The 16586-nt window shown below is 42.7% G+C and overlaps 1 protein-coding gene across 5 annotated transcripts in view; it reads right to left on the bottom strand.

The window, feature by feature from the left end:
• Positions 1-11761, bottom strand: part of DYNC1I1 (dynein cytoplasmic 1 intermediate chain 1) — a 318520-nt gene extending 306759 nt beyond the window's left edge. For all 5 annotated transcript variants that reach the window (XM_050782914.1, XM_050782917.1, XM_050782915.1 and 2 more), the window contains exon 1: positions 11508-11761. The gene's annotated coding sequence lies outside the window, so the exon portion shown is untranslated. The remainder of the gene's footprint in view (positions 1-11507) is intronic.
• Positions 11762-16586: the final 4825 nt, after the last annotated feature.

Below are 16586 nucleotides of genomic sequence, written 5' to 3'. Positions count from 1 at the left end.
TTTTAATTTAATTTAACATGACTTTGAAGTGCTGGGGTGGGAATAGGGGAGCTAGGAAATGTACCTCCAATAGACCTGAATTACCAGATCTATCAGAATAGAAGCCAGATTGACACTCTAGAGCTCTCTAGACTATATGGTTGCCTCTCAGACTAGGGAAAATACTGACTGAACATCTGACCCTGAAACACTCCCACGACCCAAATTCAGGAAGGCAAGCCTTCCAGAATCCCAGGAATTACTAAGCCCACATCCATTTGGGGCCCAGACACCCAAGAGGTGGTACATTTCAGGAAGTCAATGTTTGTACTAAGCATATCGAAATGATCCAAGGGGAAAAAATTAAATCCTGTAAGAAACGGAAAATTAAGTAGGATTTATTCTTTCAAATCACAGCACAACACTAGGAAGTGGATGCTATTATTATGAATCCTATTTTACAGATGAAGAAAATTAGGTACACGCAAGCAAAGTAACTTGTCAAGATTGCATAGCTCGTAAATGGTGAAACTCAGCTTTGAATCTTATTTCCAGAGGTCATGCTCTTATACTACCTCTTAATCATAATCACTGTTTTAATTTTTTCTGTGATCAAATCAGGTCCAAAAACAAAAGAGGAGGATGAATGTAAAACATTAATTGAAATGTTTTTGTCTGGGTAACACTGATGTCTGGTCAGTCTGCAAATTGAAAGAAGAGATTACTTACTTAATTATTAATCACTCCCCTTATTTGAATCCCCATTGTACTTTGTTATATCTCTGAGGCATTTATCCCATTTTAACATATGTGATAATCATTTGATATGTGATAACATATAACCACATTGTAGGTAATAAATTATTCTATTTTTCCCCCATTAGACATTGGCCCCTACGATCTGTACTTTCTTCATTTTTATGTGCCCACCAAGCACTCAGTCTTACTCAGGGCTCGCATTCCATAAGTTCTAAATGAATATTCTTGACTATAATTGAACAACTACTGAAGGAAGCTAATTTTCAGCTCGTATATATTTCCTTTATTATCAGTAAGATCAATATTTGTAAGCTCAGTTTTTGGGGAACCTGTTATTCCTTACGATGCTAAAATCATGCAAATGCATTTTACATTTTAATGGGCATTCGTTCAGGTGTTAGTGATACGGACAGGAAGCAAGGAAATACTGGGTAGAAGAAGGTGGTTCCCCAGCAAAGGCTCCACCCTCAAGCCTGGAAACCCATGGCCCTAAATGGGAACAGGCATTTCTGTTTTCATGTACAAATGTCGCCTTTTCTAAAATCACTCTGGCCTGCCACGCCCCCATCCTGTACCCACAAAAACCCCAAACCCCAAGATCTATGAGCAGAAGAGTGGCAGAGCAGCAGAAAGGAGTGGCAGAGAAGGAGAGAAGAGAAGGGGCACCTGAACATCGAGAGGAGTTCGGCTGGGGAAGGTCAGAGAGGTGATTGGCCACAGGATGGCTGAACTCCAGGGTAAGATCATCTTCCCACTCCATCCCCTTTCCAGCTGCCCATCCATCCCACTGAGAGCAACCTCCACCACTCAATAAAACCACTGTGTTCACCGTCCTTCAAGTCCATGTCTGATTCTTCCTGGACGCCAGACAAGGATGCAGGTATCAAGAGGGCACGGTGTAAAAGGCTGTCACCCTGACTCTCCACAAGCTGGTTTAATACTTAGCCATCCACAGACATTAACTGCTAAAACAGCATTAATTATAACACATCCCTCCATGCTACCATGGGGCTGGGGCCCAAAAGCATTCTTCCTGGCTCCTGCACCTGCCTGTCTGCATGCTCCCCATCCCATACAGGGTTTGAGCATGCAGTGGCTGAGCAAATGAGTGACCCCTGTTGCCAGTCCCACAAAAGGCTCAGGAAACTCTCCCAATTCACTTGTAGAGGTGGCCGCTGAAACCACTACATATGTGGTTACATATCAATCAGTGTCCCTAGGGGTGCCCCATAGAGACTGTAGTTATTAGCAGGAATAGGCAGACCTCATGTAAGTCCCTCCCTTCCACAGTTATTTGAGTTTATTACAAAAATTCCAGTTCCCCTCCCGTAGGACTACACTTAAGGACGCCATCGTAGTCAGGCATGGCCGCCCAACTGATTTTGGCTAATGAAACATGAGTAGAGGTGTCATATGTCACTTCCAGGAGGTTTAATATGCAGTATGCAATCTACCACAGGGATTGTAGTAGCATATATCAAGATGAAGCCTCATGCAGCATGGGCCTCTGAGTGAACATGATGAACACAGCCCCTTGTTGACCCACACTGGACATGTAACATGGCCAAGAAAATTTTTTTGCTGTGTTACTCCACTGAGGTTTGGCAGTTATTTGTTACTGCATCATGACACAGTCTAGCCTGATCAAATCCACTCCAATGAGTCAGAATTCTTGTTACTTTTCACCTTCCTTGACAGCGTTGACATCTTCAAGCACCCCTCCTTTACAATCTCCAACTTAAAGTGCTGTGGTATGCCCCACGAGGAGGGTGTAAAGAATAAGAAAGTACTAAATGTCATTAAAAACCACACAGTCTCCAGAGCATGCGCCCTGGTTGTTAAAGTAACTTTCTGTATTTTCCTCCAGGGAGTTTAGAAAACACTTTTTCCATGTGCTGCCCAGATCTGCCCTTCCGGCATTTGGGAAGGTAGCGGTGGTGTTGACAATGTTATAGGGTGATGTTTCCAGTACCCTGACCCACCGTCAAAAATAAACTTTCGCCCAATTTACCAAGAAAAATGGCTCAGTCAGGGCAGACTATACCAGGAAAAGGGAGCACTCAAAGAGAGTATATCTTCCTCCTCCTCAACAATAGTTTTGTAATCAACTTTTCTATCTACTTTAAAGTCTCTAATTTACTGTCTTAGAATTTTTTGAACTCACATTTCTTCATTTTAAAAACAAGGGATTCTCAAGGGAAATGAGCACAGTTCCCCTGGCTTTAAATTCTCTGGCATAAGATATGGGATTTCACCCTTGCTTGATATGCCAATTACTTTTCAGCAGCATTTGACAAATATTAAAAAGCTTAAAATAGGAGGCAAGAAAATGTGTAAATATTCAAACCCCCAAATCTGGGCTTTTACAACGTCCCTGGGTGGTCCGTATTTGCATTGGGAGATTTAGTTTGGCATTTTTAACTTACCCAAATAGATTCTCATTTTCCTCTAAGCCTGAAGGCATTCAAAGAGGGAGGATCCTCTTTCCGAATCAGCTGTAACCTATACCTTCTGAAAGTGAACAAAGTCACACTTTTCAAGGAAACAGGCAGAGAAAGGTTTTTTTTTTTTTCTTTTGTTATTCTTTCTTCCACAAAATACACACCAATTACCACAACCTCTTGCTATATTGATACTAACGGGCAGATGGTGAAACAGGAGACGCACCGTCATTTTAAAAGGGGACATTGTGTCAAAACACACATTCCCCACAGGGCCTGCTTCCCTTTCCGTCATCCAAACCCACCAACTGACATTCCACAAGTTGGTTCTGAGACAGAGTCTCAGGGTCATCCCCTGCACTCAGGCTCCTTTTAATATTCAACAACTTGATAAACATGTAGAGGCTTCCACATGGTGTGCTATAGTATCTAAAACTGCATTCAGAAGGAGAGGACTTCATTCCATTTCAATGAGTGAAGTCTTCATCTTGACAAAGAAATGTGTACTATTTCAGGTCAGAGTAGACAATCTAGCATGTATTCTAAACGGGAAAGTGAGGCCAGGCATGGTGGCTTACACCTGTAATCCCAGCACTTTGGGAGACAGAAGTGGGCCGATCACGAGGTCAGGAGATCAAGACCAACCTGGCTAACATGGTGAAACCCTGTCTCTACTAAAAATACAAAAAATTAGCTGGGTGTGGTGGCAGGCACCTGTAGTCCCAGCTACTCAGGAGGGTGAGGCAGGAGAATGGCATGAACCCAGGAGGCAGAGCTTACAGTGAGCCGAGATCACACCACTGCACTCCAGCCTGGGCGACAGAGCGAGACTCTGTCTCAAAAAAAAAAAAGGGAAAGTGATTGTAGGCAAAGGATGTATAATGTTGTGTCATCATTTATTCATCCGAGTGAATGAATATTTCATTTATTCAATGAAAATATACTCATTACTTGGCTTCACTCTGGACATTAGAATAAAATATAAACCTGGTAAGGAATCAAAATGTCCCTTCTACCAGAAAGAAGCCAATGTACTGGACTGCTCACTGGACAGTGTCAGACCAAAGCCAGACCAAAAGGATTAGCCTAAGGGGTTCAAAAAGGAAAACACCAGATTCAAACCATGCTGCCTGTCATTTCTTCAATGAAATATTGTCCTCCTTAAGACTCCCCTTCCCCCAGCAGAAATGCTCTGCATGATCCCGATTCAGGAAGGCAAGGCTTCCAGGATTCTAAGCATTACCAAACACACATTCATCTTGGGCACAGACACACAATGGGTGCTACATTTCGGGAAGTGAATGTTTTTACTAAACACATTAAAATGCTCCAAGGGGAAAAAGAACTCAGTCTTAAAAGAAAAGGAATATTAAGTAGGATTTATTCTGGCTAATATTTCAGGTCAACAAAAGCTTGTTGAGTATTCACCACGTGTAAAGTTCTCTGCTGGAAGACACATTGATGTCTGAAGGAGCCTAAAGTCTAGGAGAAAGACGTATGTCAATGAGTAAATTTAAATCAAGACAATTTTTTGTTTTAAAAAAATAAAGCATACCCTTGGTTCAAAGGAAGGCAAGATCACACACATCCCAGATAAACTAGAGAGTGACATAATTGTTGTTTGATAATAAAAAGAATCATCCATGTATTTAGCATGTACCATGTGCTAGGACCTGTACACTCATTGTCTGCGATCCTCACAATAACTCTGCAAGCCAGGCATCATTGTCCCCATTTTACAGATGAAGAAACTGAGGCTCACACAGGCAGTAAGTGCGATGTCTGACCTCTTCGTCTCATTACTTTATGCTGCCTCTTACATGCTCTTAGATGTTGCGCTTTTTACTATCTTGTAAAGACCAAAAAAATTGACTTAAATTATTAAACAGGGAAGATTTCGATGAGAAAACTAGAACTTCTAAAGCAGAGTTTCATAACCCCGGCATCATTGACATTTTGGGTCAGATAATTCTTTGTTGTGGAGGCTGTCTTGTGCTTTGTGGCATGTTCAGCAGTCGTCCCAACCTCTACCCACTAGATGCCAGCCCTTCTCCCCAGTTGAGATAATAAAAAAAGTCTCCAGACATTGCCAAATATCCCCTGGAGAAGACAATTGCTCCTGGCTAAGAACCACTGATCTAAAAATTTACTGGGGCCAGGTGCAGTGGTTCATGCCTGTAATCCCAACACTTAGAAGGCCGAGGGAGGACTGCTGGAAGCCACAAGTTCAAGACCAGCCTGGGCAACACAGCAAGACTCCATCCCTATTAAAAAAAAAAAAATTAACTAGCTGGTGTGGTGGGACATGCCTGTAGTCCCAGTTACTTGGAAGGATGAGTTGGGAGAATCGCTTGAGCCCAGGAGTTGGAGTTGCAGTGAGTTATGATCATGCCACTGCACTCCAGCCTAAGCAACAGAGTAAGACCCTGTTTGTAAATAAATAAATAAAACTAAAAAGAAAAGAAAGCACTGGAATGAGCCCATCTTGTACTGAAAATCATTAAATAGAAGATGAAAGACAGCTATCCCGTCACCTCTACTTGAGAGCAGAAAATGGGACCAGCCTCTGTGCAGCTCCTTCTGGCCCTACTCACCTCTAATTTGACTCCCATACAGAGAAGGCAATGGGCCTGACTACCAGTAGCTGTGCCACACTGACCCCATAACACACAGCACCTGTGCTAGATAAACGTTCAATCTTCAAACTGGCATCTGCATACCCCTGGCCTCCACAGAGGCTTTCTAAAGAGCCTGCAGGCAAGGGAAAAGTTAATGACATTAATTTCCAGATCCGCAGCTTCTGCCTGTATGCTTTCCTAAAACTGTCTACCAGAGAATGTGCCCATGGTTGTAGAATTATTCGGGGCCTCTTTTCCCATCTCCATTTTCACAAAATGCCTTCTGCCATATTAACTTTAAAGACAAATATAAACTAAACAAACAAACAAAACTCCAGGAAATCCCAAATCTTACTGTGGTGCTTAACTGCAAGATATAAAAACATCCCTTTGTGAAAAGAGCTTCTTCCCATACATTTTAAATTGAAGTTGGTATTTAGATTTTAATTGGATTCAAAGAACGATGTCACGGTTTTATTTTTAACTGTCAAAGTTTACAACATTCTGAAAATCACATTAATTGTGATTCTATAAATTTATGATGAAAAGCATTAGATGTAACCTAAAATGTGTGGAGATGACGGAGCTGCAGAATTTTTTAAAATTCTTGAGGGATTATAAAAGAGAAAAAAAAATGTTGGAAGAGCACTGAGTTAAAGCATAATAAAGCACACTGGAACTGTTACCAGGCACGTCTGTTGATCAAGTACAATCATCCTCTATAGTGCTTGAGATTCATTATTTTTATTATGAACGCCCTCAACTCTGACTGAAATTTCTGCTTTGTGTGTTTGCCACATTGATGGCATCAGCTGTTCTGTACCCCAAAATGAAACAGTGGGTTGTTCTCGATCATAGCAAGAATATAGGTAAGTGGAAAACTGTTAGGGCGTAAGTAATAATTTGGAAGCAAGAACAGCTGCTTAAGAGGATTTCAAGACTGATATGAATTGAAAACTAAAGAGCACGTAAGTCATCTGGCAAGCAGCGGCCCTCCCAGGATTTAGGAGCGAGTCAGTGTTCCGGATCATGACACAGCTGCTATATCACGGAAGCCCGAGAGGACAGAACAGCCTTAAAGAAAATTCATCTTTGCAATGATTAAAGTTTTGATTTGCACTTACCCCTGCAAGATAGTTTTCAGGTGGGGGCTGCTGTGCATTTGGTACTCGGCAAGACACCTGGCGACAGGGGAAGCAAACGTGGAGCTTCAACTCACCTTAAGTAAAGCAGGGCTTGCTTTTCTTCTGCCACGTTGGGAGACATATTACTTGTTGTTGTTCCTTTGATAACACTTTTAAGCTTTTCCTATCAGTGCGTGAACATATTTCTTGAGGGACTCTTAGTCCTGCGACAATAAAAAGCTACACTAAACAATACTTTTTTTGGTATCCCACACAGGCAGACAAACAATGAGCTATGGTAGGAAGAGAAGAAGCAGACTTTGGAATCAGGCTGACCTGCATTTCAAATCTAGCCCTTCCACTATCTGGCTCCATGGGGCCTTGACCAAGAGACTTAATCCCTCCAACTGTCTCCTTGTTTGTCAAAGAAAGAGAAAAATGTCCACCTTAGAGGGATGCTGGGATGATTCAATGAACTAACACATCTGTAAAGCACTGACTGTGCACAGGGCAGGTGCTCAATGAATGACAAGCTGAGATAGGACTGCCTGCCACGCCTGGAGGCCTGACTCAGTTGTAGGCCTGACTCACTGTCAGTTGATGTTTGCTGTACCTGCCACCTGGACTCCTGGTGAAACGCCAAAAAATGTCCTGATAGCCAAGAACATTTTATTTTGTGGCTGCCACTGGTAGGATAGTTTGGCTTTGTCTTCGATACATTTCAGCAGAGTGACCTCTGCTCCTCTCCCCTTTTTTAAACAGCATATGTAAACCAGTGATTCTTCATGTATTTTTAGTTAGCAATATCCCCACTTTTTCCCTAGAAAACTACATTTATGCACAAATGCATGAAAATTTGCATCAATTTTAGTGGGTTCAATGACCATCTGAAAACCATTCATATGCCTCCCTTTTACAGTATCTATGGGTTTTTGTTTAAGAAGTTTCCGCCAACAAAGAATCAAGGATGTTTTATGAATATGTGAGCTCATGAGGATTAGCACCTAGGCAGTGGTATCTATGTTACAATGGAAACTTCACTCTGAGATTCTGGGGCCAGGCCTCACGCAGAGAGGAATCAAGGAACACAAGTCCAGGATATTGATGAAAAGTGTCTGTCAAGAGGAATAATTTTTTTTTTTTTTTTAAAGACAGGGTCTTGCTCTGTCACCCAGGCTGCAGTACAGTGGTGCAATCTTGTCTCACTGCAACCTCCACCTCCTGGGTTCAAGTGATTGTCCTGCCTCAGCCTCCCAAGTAGCTGGGATTACAGGCATGAGCCTCCAGCCTGGTCTCTAACTCCTGACCTCAAGTGATTGGCCTGCCTCGGCTTCCCAAAGTGCTGAGATTACAGGTGTGAGCCACTGTGCCCAGCCAAGAGGAATAACTTTTACATGGACCTGGTCAAGGATTTATACATTGCAAAGAAGAAAAACGAGAGTTGAATTAACTTGAGTTAATTCTCAAAAAAAGTCAACTCTAGAAGCTCCTAGTCCCAGCAAAGTTCCCAAGAGAATATATATTCTCACATGCTCTAGGGAATGTAGAAGCCACAAAGGTTTCTAGTAAAAGAGATCCCTGATTAAGGTAGCAACTATTTACACAGCATTTGAGATCCACAAAGTTTAATAGCTACTTTCATTAAGGAGACAAAAACAATGCCATATATTATTTTAAGGGGCCATGGGTCTACTTTGAGTGTGCATATATTATTCACAGTTACCAATCAACTGGCAAAAAGTGTGGCTATACTTGTGGCTTTAAGAAAATAACAATGGATCACCCTGAAATTGGACAGCAAACCTGAAAGAAACAGATATACACTGTCTTTTTTGCCTCTCACACAGCACAATAGCCAAAATGGATGGGTCCTATTTTTAGAGTCTTTGGAGAGACCTTATTTGAATCCTACCTCTACCATTTATTAAATGACATTGAGTATGCCATTTAACTCATTTAATTATTTGTAAAATATGGATAATAATGTCTACTTCATAGGATTAATATAAGAATTAAAATGAGATAACATAAGAAAAGACCTTGGTATTCAATATATGAAACTTAACCACTGTAACTGTTTTATAGTACGGAAGAGAGAGGTTAAAACTCCTGGCCTGGAGTCAGGCCTTGATTCAAATGCTGCTTTGCTCAACTTAGTAGTCGAGCATAAGTTACTTGACAGCTTACAGCTGTGTCTTAGTTTCCTCATCTGTAAAACAGGATTACAAACAATATCTGCCTCATAAGATTTTTGCAATGTTTAAATAAGTTAACCCCTGTGAAAGTATTTTAAAATTCAATGCCTGGTAAAATGCTCAATATATTTTAGCTATTGTTATCAATCTTTGTCTCATTTGGTGGAACAAAGTGCAGGGAGAATAAAGTAATGAGGAATATATTTGTTTGAAACAGATTTTGAAACAGATGCATGTGACCTTTATATTTGATGCTACATTAAACAACAAAGAAACTGGAGAAAATGGTAACAGGGTGAAGCCTGTGCACACTGTCGTACTAAGAGGGGTACCTAGATTTCAGATTTGGCATGCATTTTACAAGACTGGTCTACATCGCTGTTTTGAGTATGGACAGAGCAGCACCCAGGCTGGATCCTTGACTCAGCACTGTCATCAAAGGCAAGGCTCATTTATTAAACGTAGACTCGGGAAGGAGTGTTTTTTGCAAGCAGAGGGATTGGGAAGAAAGATCCTAGAGCCTTCTCTGAGATATAAAACATGGTTACTGAAATGCCAAGTGACTTCCTCTTACTCTCTTTGAAGTTAGTCAGAAACTGAAGACCATGGATCCCCTTCTGCGGGTCGAGTTTATTTTCTCTGCCCATATCCCTACTGGTGATTTTATCTAAAGCTTTACCAGTAAAACAACCATGCATGTTTTCAGTAGCAAAGAGGGAGGAAAGGCTGGGGGGTGGGGAATGGCTGCAAGACACTCCCTCCTCCTCCAGGGGATTGTGCAGAGCATCTCAGAGGTCTGCAGCATCTCAGAGGTCCAAAGAGGAAGGAAGCAAGTGCATTTGTATCTGAGGCCTGAGACAAGGAAGAAAAAGTAAAATGCTGAGATGCTGTGGGCCAGAAACAGGGCTAAGAGCTTGACAGGCTGGAAAATCCTGCATTCGACCCCCAACTGTATTCTAAAAACTTCCCAAGGACAGTGCTAGAAGTTTTAAGAGGAATGGGTCTTGGAGCACTGGATCCTCAGACCTAAACAAATATTCAAGAGTTGGTTCCTATGAAGACAACATCTGGTGACTTAGTGGCAGGTGCCTCAGATTTTATTTTATTGAGAAATATGATCAAAAGAGCTGAGTTTGGACCCCTTTTTCCACACCAAACCTTTTTGAACAAACTTGGCATTGTAAATAATTAGAGGCAGTATTACATTCTCACCAGTACCCTCAGCTTGCAAATTGCACTGAATATGCTCTTTTCAAATTTACTAACACTGATCAATGTATATCTCTCTAATTTCCACAATTAAAGTATGTACACACACTGTTACTCGTATCTGTGTTAATATCAGGCATTGGGTTGTCACCTGCAGTTGCCTATGCCTTACTGTTAGCTGTTCTTTTTGCTAATCTGGAATGTTTGGAAGCAATTTTTCACGACTCTGAACTACAGTAAGTCTACAATGCCCATTTGAAAGGCATTCCAAGCAAGAAAATGGCTGGCTACTTGTTCCTGCCCCTTACCTAGGATTAGTAGAGGCCAGAATAGCGAATATATTCCATCTTCTGCATGTTGTTGAGTCTCTGATCTCCTATGTAATTTCCTGTCCTGATCCTGGGCTTCTGTTTAATCTTATTAGCCAAGGTACAAGTCATGAGACTCCCGCACACTCAGTTCCCATCAGCGCTGCCAGGATCACTGCCCTTATGATGACGACGCACGGATTTATAAGGCCAGAGCGATTCCGAGTGGGAGCAGGGGAAGGAGAGCCAGGCGGCCGGGAAGGTGTTTACCAAAACAACATCCCTCCCCACACTTTTTCCGCAGCAGAGAGAAACTAGCGTCTTCTCGCTTTGAAGTGTTTAATCAATGCCCTGCTGGAAGTGAATTCGCTCCCTCCGACTTGGAGGGTAGTGACAGCATCCAAGAGCTTTGCAGACAGCTCCAAATGTAATCAAACAGCATCCTTTCCCCTCCCTCTGCAGCTTCCCCCTTCCTCCAGGGGCAGTCAGCCGGTGGCCCAGAGGGGTGCAGATTTCAACGCAGCTCGCCCTCTGATCCCCCGGGAAGACTGAGGCGGCGCGCAATGGGACGCCCCTCCCAGCCCACAAGGTGGGCGACCAGGTGGTGACACCACGACCCTTCCTTCTCTGCCCTAGTCTCTCGGCTCTGCCGAGAGCGGAGTGCCACTGGGGGGCTTTGGCCGCCTTCGGGCTCAGCGGAGCACGCAGGAGCCTGGGCAGGGAGCAAGGGCAAGGGTCCGGCTGCGGCTGCAGGGGCCTCGGCTCCAGCCTGGTTCCCAGCGCAGACGACACCGGGGTGGGGAGGGTTGGGGAGGGCTGGGGAGAGGTGCGGAGGCGGCGGTCCGGGGAACGGCGACATCTCGCTCCAGTTTACCTGGACGCGCTCGGCAGCGGCGGAACTGGGCTCCCCGAGCCGGCGGCGGCTCCTGGGCGGCGGCAGCGTTGGCGCAGGCGACTCCCGAAGGTGGCAGGGCCGGCGCGGGCAGGATGTGCTGTCTCACGCTGCGCCGGCCGCTCCGCTCGCGCTCCTCTGGGAGCTATCACTTCCTCTCTCCCAGAGCCTGACACTGACAGCTCCCCGGAGCACCCAGTCTGCGGGGCTCGCCCCGCCCCCTGCCCACGCCCTCCACGCCCGCGCCCCTCCTGCGGGAGGGCCTCCGCTCCGCGTCTACCGCTCCCGGTCTCGCCAGGAGCGGGTGGCGCCGGTCCGGAGGCTGGTGGCGAGCAGGGGACCTGGAAAGGTCAATTCGTCTATCCCTCTGCCGTCGGCAGGACTTAGACCTAAGTTGCTGCAAAGAGGAGAGCTTCAATATTCTGGGAACTCCTGCTGAAATGCCACCATTGAACAACTTTCACTCCCAGGCAACTACACTTCTAAAGGTCATTTAGATAGAAATAAAGAAAGCTCAGATCTTCCTGTTGTACACAATGATTTATAGGTCTGATTGATCCCAATTTTCCTAGAATAAAAAAGAATTAAGTGTGTGTGTGTGTTGTGTGTGTGTGTGTGTGTAGCTTGCCTTCACATTGCTTCTTAAAGTCCCAGTTTTTAAAAATCTCGGTAACTAACCAGACGCGGTGGCTCACACTTGTAATTCAAGCACTTTGGGAGGCCTAGGCAGGCGAATCACCTGAGGTCGGGAGTTGGAGACCAGCCTGACCAACATGAAAAAACCCTGTCTCTACTAAAAATACAAAATTAGCCGGGCGTGGTGGCATATGCCTGTAATCCCAGCTACTCGGGAGCCTGAGACAGGAGAATGGTTTGAACCCGGGGGTCGGAGGTTGCGGTGAGCCGAGATCCCACCACTGCACTCAAGCCTGGGCAACAAGAGCAAAACTCCGTCTTAGGAAAAAAAAAAAAAAAATCTGGGCAACTATTATTGAACTCTGCAAAAAACAAGCTTGCCACAACAGCTAAGTCATAAGGCCAAAAAATTGAGTTTGGGATGTTAGGGGGTTTAGCACCATTTTATAGATAAGCTTTTCATCATATTTCTTGCACATCTGTGGAGTATTTGTACACGTTAGAATGTAAATTAGTGGAAGGCAGGGACTTTATCTTGTTCACCGCTGTATTCTCAGTATCTAGAACAGCATTCACTATATAATGGGTATTCAGTAAATATTTATGAACTTATTAATTCACAAGTACTACAGTAATTTCAAAATAAATACAGATTCTAGTATGAATACATACTCATCTGTAAATGGCCATCCTTATTCTACTTTGGCCTTCCTGGCTAATATACTGTGATCATCACTATGGCTAGAAAAGAAAGAGGTGAAATGTCTAGGTAGAAGGTATTCAAGGTATTCCAGAAGGAAAATTCTATGAAATAAATACTTGCCACTACCATGACTGAATATTTAATACATGTCAATTCTACATACATTTTCCTTTAACTTTTCTATAACATTGTATAGTACATAAAATGAATGCCATGCCCCCAGAAAAGGAATTTGAGTCAAAGAAGTTAACTCCTTTGCCCAAGTTCCATAGCCACTGAGTGATCTAGCTGAGATTTGAATTCCCATTCATCTGCAGCTTGTACTTTAACTACTTTTTATTCTGGTCTTTCCAACATGGCATTGTTTTTGTTGTTGTTTTGTTTGTGTTTTATTGTTTTTTCTTTTCTTTTCTTTTCTTTTTTTTCTTTTTTTGAGACAGAGTCTCCCTCTGTTGCCCAGGCTGGAGTGCAGTGGCACAATCTCAGCTCAGTGCAACCTCCACCTCCTGGGTTCAAGCGATTCTCCTTCCTCAGTCTCCTGAGTAGCTAAGAGTACAGGTGTGCACCACCTAGCCTGGCTAATTTTTGTATTTTTAGTAGAGATGGCATTTCTCCATGTTGGCCAGACTGGTCTGGAACTCCTGACCTCAAGTGATCTGCCTGCCTCAGCCTCCCAAAGTGTTGGGATTACAGGTGTGAGCCACCATGCCTGGCCTCAACATGGCATTGTTGAGTGCCCATGAAGTAGGAGGTGGGACTTAGACACTGGACCAAATTGAGGACTAGCTAAAGCAGAGATGGGGCAGAGGCAGCTTTCTGCAAGAGATGCTCACCAGTGTGCCATGTCAATTTACCATTGCCATGGCAACACCCAGGAATTACCACTCCCTTCCATAGCAATGACCCCATGACCCAGAAGTTACTACCCTTTCCCTAAAAATTCTGCATAAACCTTGATCTACAAGTAATTAAAGTAGGTACAAATATGACTGCAAAACTGCCCTGAGCTGTTACTCTCTGCCTATGGGGTAGCCTTGCTCTGCAGGAGCAGTCACAGAGCTGTAACACCGCCAGAGCTGTAACACTGCCACTTCAATAAAGCTGTATTTTTCAACCCTACCACTGGCTCACTCTTGAATTCTTTCCTGGGCAAAGCCAAGAACCCTTGTGGGCTAAGCTCCAATTTGGGGGCTCACCTGCACTGCATCACACAACCTGCAAAGCATTGTGCTTGGAGCTTCACATGATTTAAAAAAGAGAAGAATATAATCCCTCTTCTTGAAGGCATTAAAATCCAGTTGGAGGTGCAAGGATAGGTAAAGGCAATCTAATTAAAGACAAAAAATAAGGAAATAGCCAAAGCAGTACAATGGTTTGGGTGGATGAGATGGAAGGAGGAAATTAGAATTATGACAATAGATAATATTGAAATAGGTAGGGTTTTAGGGTAGAAATGAAGAGCAGAGAATATTTTCGGGCATAAACAAAGCTCCAAAGAAGAGAAAGAACAAAGTGTACTCAGCAAATAGTGAGTGGGCCAGCTTTTTGGAGCATGACAGACTCATGGGAGAGCCAACTGGGGCCCTGAGAAAGGCTGTAGAGCAGATAATGGAGAATCATTAAAGGCCTTTGAGTAGAGAATGACACTTGGGAAGAGTCATCTGGGGCTATCTTTGGGTAGAGGATTGGAACAAGGAAAGGCTTAAGAGACAAGTTTAAAGTTCATTCAAAGAATCCAGGTCAGGATTTAAAAGGCCTGAGTTTGCCAAGTTGTATTCATCACAAATAGTCTGTAATATATGCCCAGAGCAAATTAAGCCCTCAATTTCAAAGTTAGTTATAATATTATCACTTCTCAGTATTTAACCAAAATAATTCAAAGTAGGATTTCAAAGAGATATTTGCACATTCATGTTCAATGCAACATTATTCACAATAGCCAAGAGATGGAAGCAACTCAAATGTTCATGAATAGGTGAATAAGTAAAGAAAATTTGGAATATATATATACATACAGTAAAAGTTTATATTTAAAAAGGAAGAAAATCCTGTTACATGCTACAATGTGGATGAACTTGAAGGACACTATGGTAAGTGAAATAATTCAGTCACAAAAAGTAAAATAGTGTATGATTCCACTCAAATGAAGTATCTAAAGTAGTCAAAATCGTAGAAAAAGAAAGCTCAGGCATACTACAGATATATTGCAAGCTGTTTCACACCACCAAATATCACAATAAAGTGAGTCATACAAATCTTTTTTGGTTCCTAGTGCATATAATAGTTATGTTTACACTATACTGTGACCTATTAAGTGTGCAATGGCATTATGTCTAAAACATGTACATGTCTTAATTTAAAAATACTTTATTGCTAACAAATGCTAATAATCATTTGAGCTTCAGTGAGTTGTAATCTTTTTGCTGGTGGAGGGTCTTGCCTCAATGTTGATGGCTGTTGACTGATCAGGGTGGTTGTTGCTGAAGGTGGGGTAGCTCTGGTAATGTCTCAAAATAAGACAACAATGATATTTGCCTCATCCATTGACTCTTCTTTTCATGAAAGATTTCTCTGTAGCATGTCACGCTCTTTGATAGCATTTAAACAAATTTATGGGCACATAGTAGGTATTTAGTATTTATGAGGTACAGGAGACGCTTTGATACAGGCATGCAGTGTGTGTTTGGTAGCCTTTATCCACAGAACCTTCAAAACTGAAGTGAACTGTGTCAAACCCTGCCACTACTTTATCAACTAAGTTTATGTAATATTCCAAATCCTCTGTCATCATTTCAACAATGTTCAGAGCATTTTCACTAGCAGTAGGTCCCATCTCAATATATCACTTTCTTTGCCCTTCCATAAGAAGCAACTCCTCATTCATTGAAGTTTTATTATGAGATTGCAACAATTCAGTCACATCTTCAGACTCTACTTCTAATTCTAGTTCTCTCACTATTTTTATTACATCTTCAGTGATTTCCTTCATGTAAATCTTGAGCCCCTCAAAGTCATCCATGAGGGTTTGCATTGGTCCATTTGCATTGATATAAAGGAACCCCGGAGGTTGGGTAATGTATAAAGAAAAGAAGTTTACTGTGGTTCATGGTTCTGCAGGCTGTACAAGAAGCATAGTACTGGCATTTACTTCTGGTGAGGACCTCTGCAACCTTACAGCTATGGCAGAAAGCAAAGGGGGAGCCAATGCTCCCCTTAATCACATGAATAGAGTGGGAGCAAGAGAGAGAAGAAAAGTGCCACACTCTTTTAAACAACCAGATCTCCCATGAATTCAGAGTGAGAACTCACCATTACCATGAGGAGGTCACCAAGCCATTAATAAAAGATCTGCCCTCATGATCCAAACACCTCCCACCAGATCCTACCTCCAACATTGCAGATTACAATTTAACATGAGATTTAGAGGGGACAAATAAACAAAACATAACAGGGTTGGAATTAACTTCTTTCAAACTCCTGTTAATGTTGATATTTTCACATCCTTCCATGAGTCACGAATGTTCTTAATGGCATCTAGAATGGTGAATCCTTTCCAGAAAGTTTTCATCTTACTTTGCCCAGATACATCAGAAGAATTCCTGTCTATGACAGCTGTAGCCTTACAAAATATATTTCTTATATAATGTAACTTCAAAGTCAGAATGACTCCTTTATGCATGGGCTGCAGAACAAATGTAGTGTTAGCAGGCATAAAAACAATA

Source organism: Macaca thibetana, chromosome 3 (genome assembly GCF_024542745.1).
Source record: "Macaca thibetana thibetana isolate TM-01 chromosome 3, ASM2454274v1, whole genome shotgun sequence".
NCBI classification, from domain to species: Eukaryota; Metazoa; Chordata; class Mammalia; order Primates; family Cercopithecidae; genus Macaca; species Macaca thibetana.
This window is presented reverse-complemented; position numbering and strand designations above follow the sequence as displayed.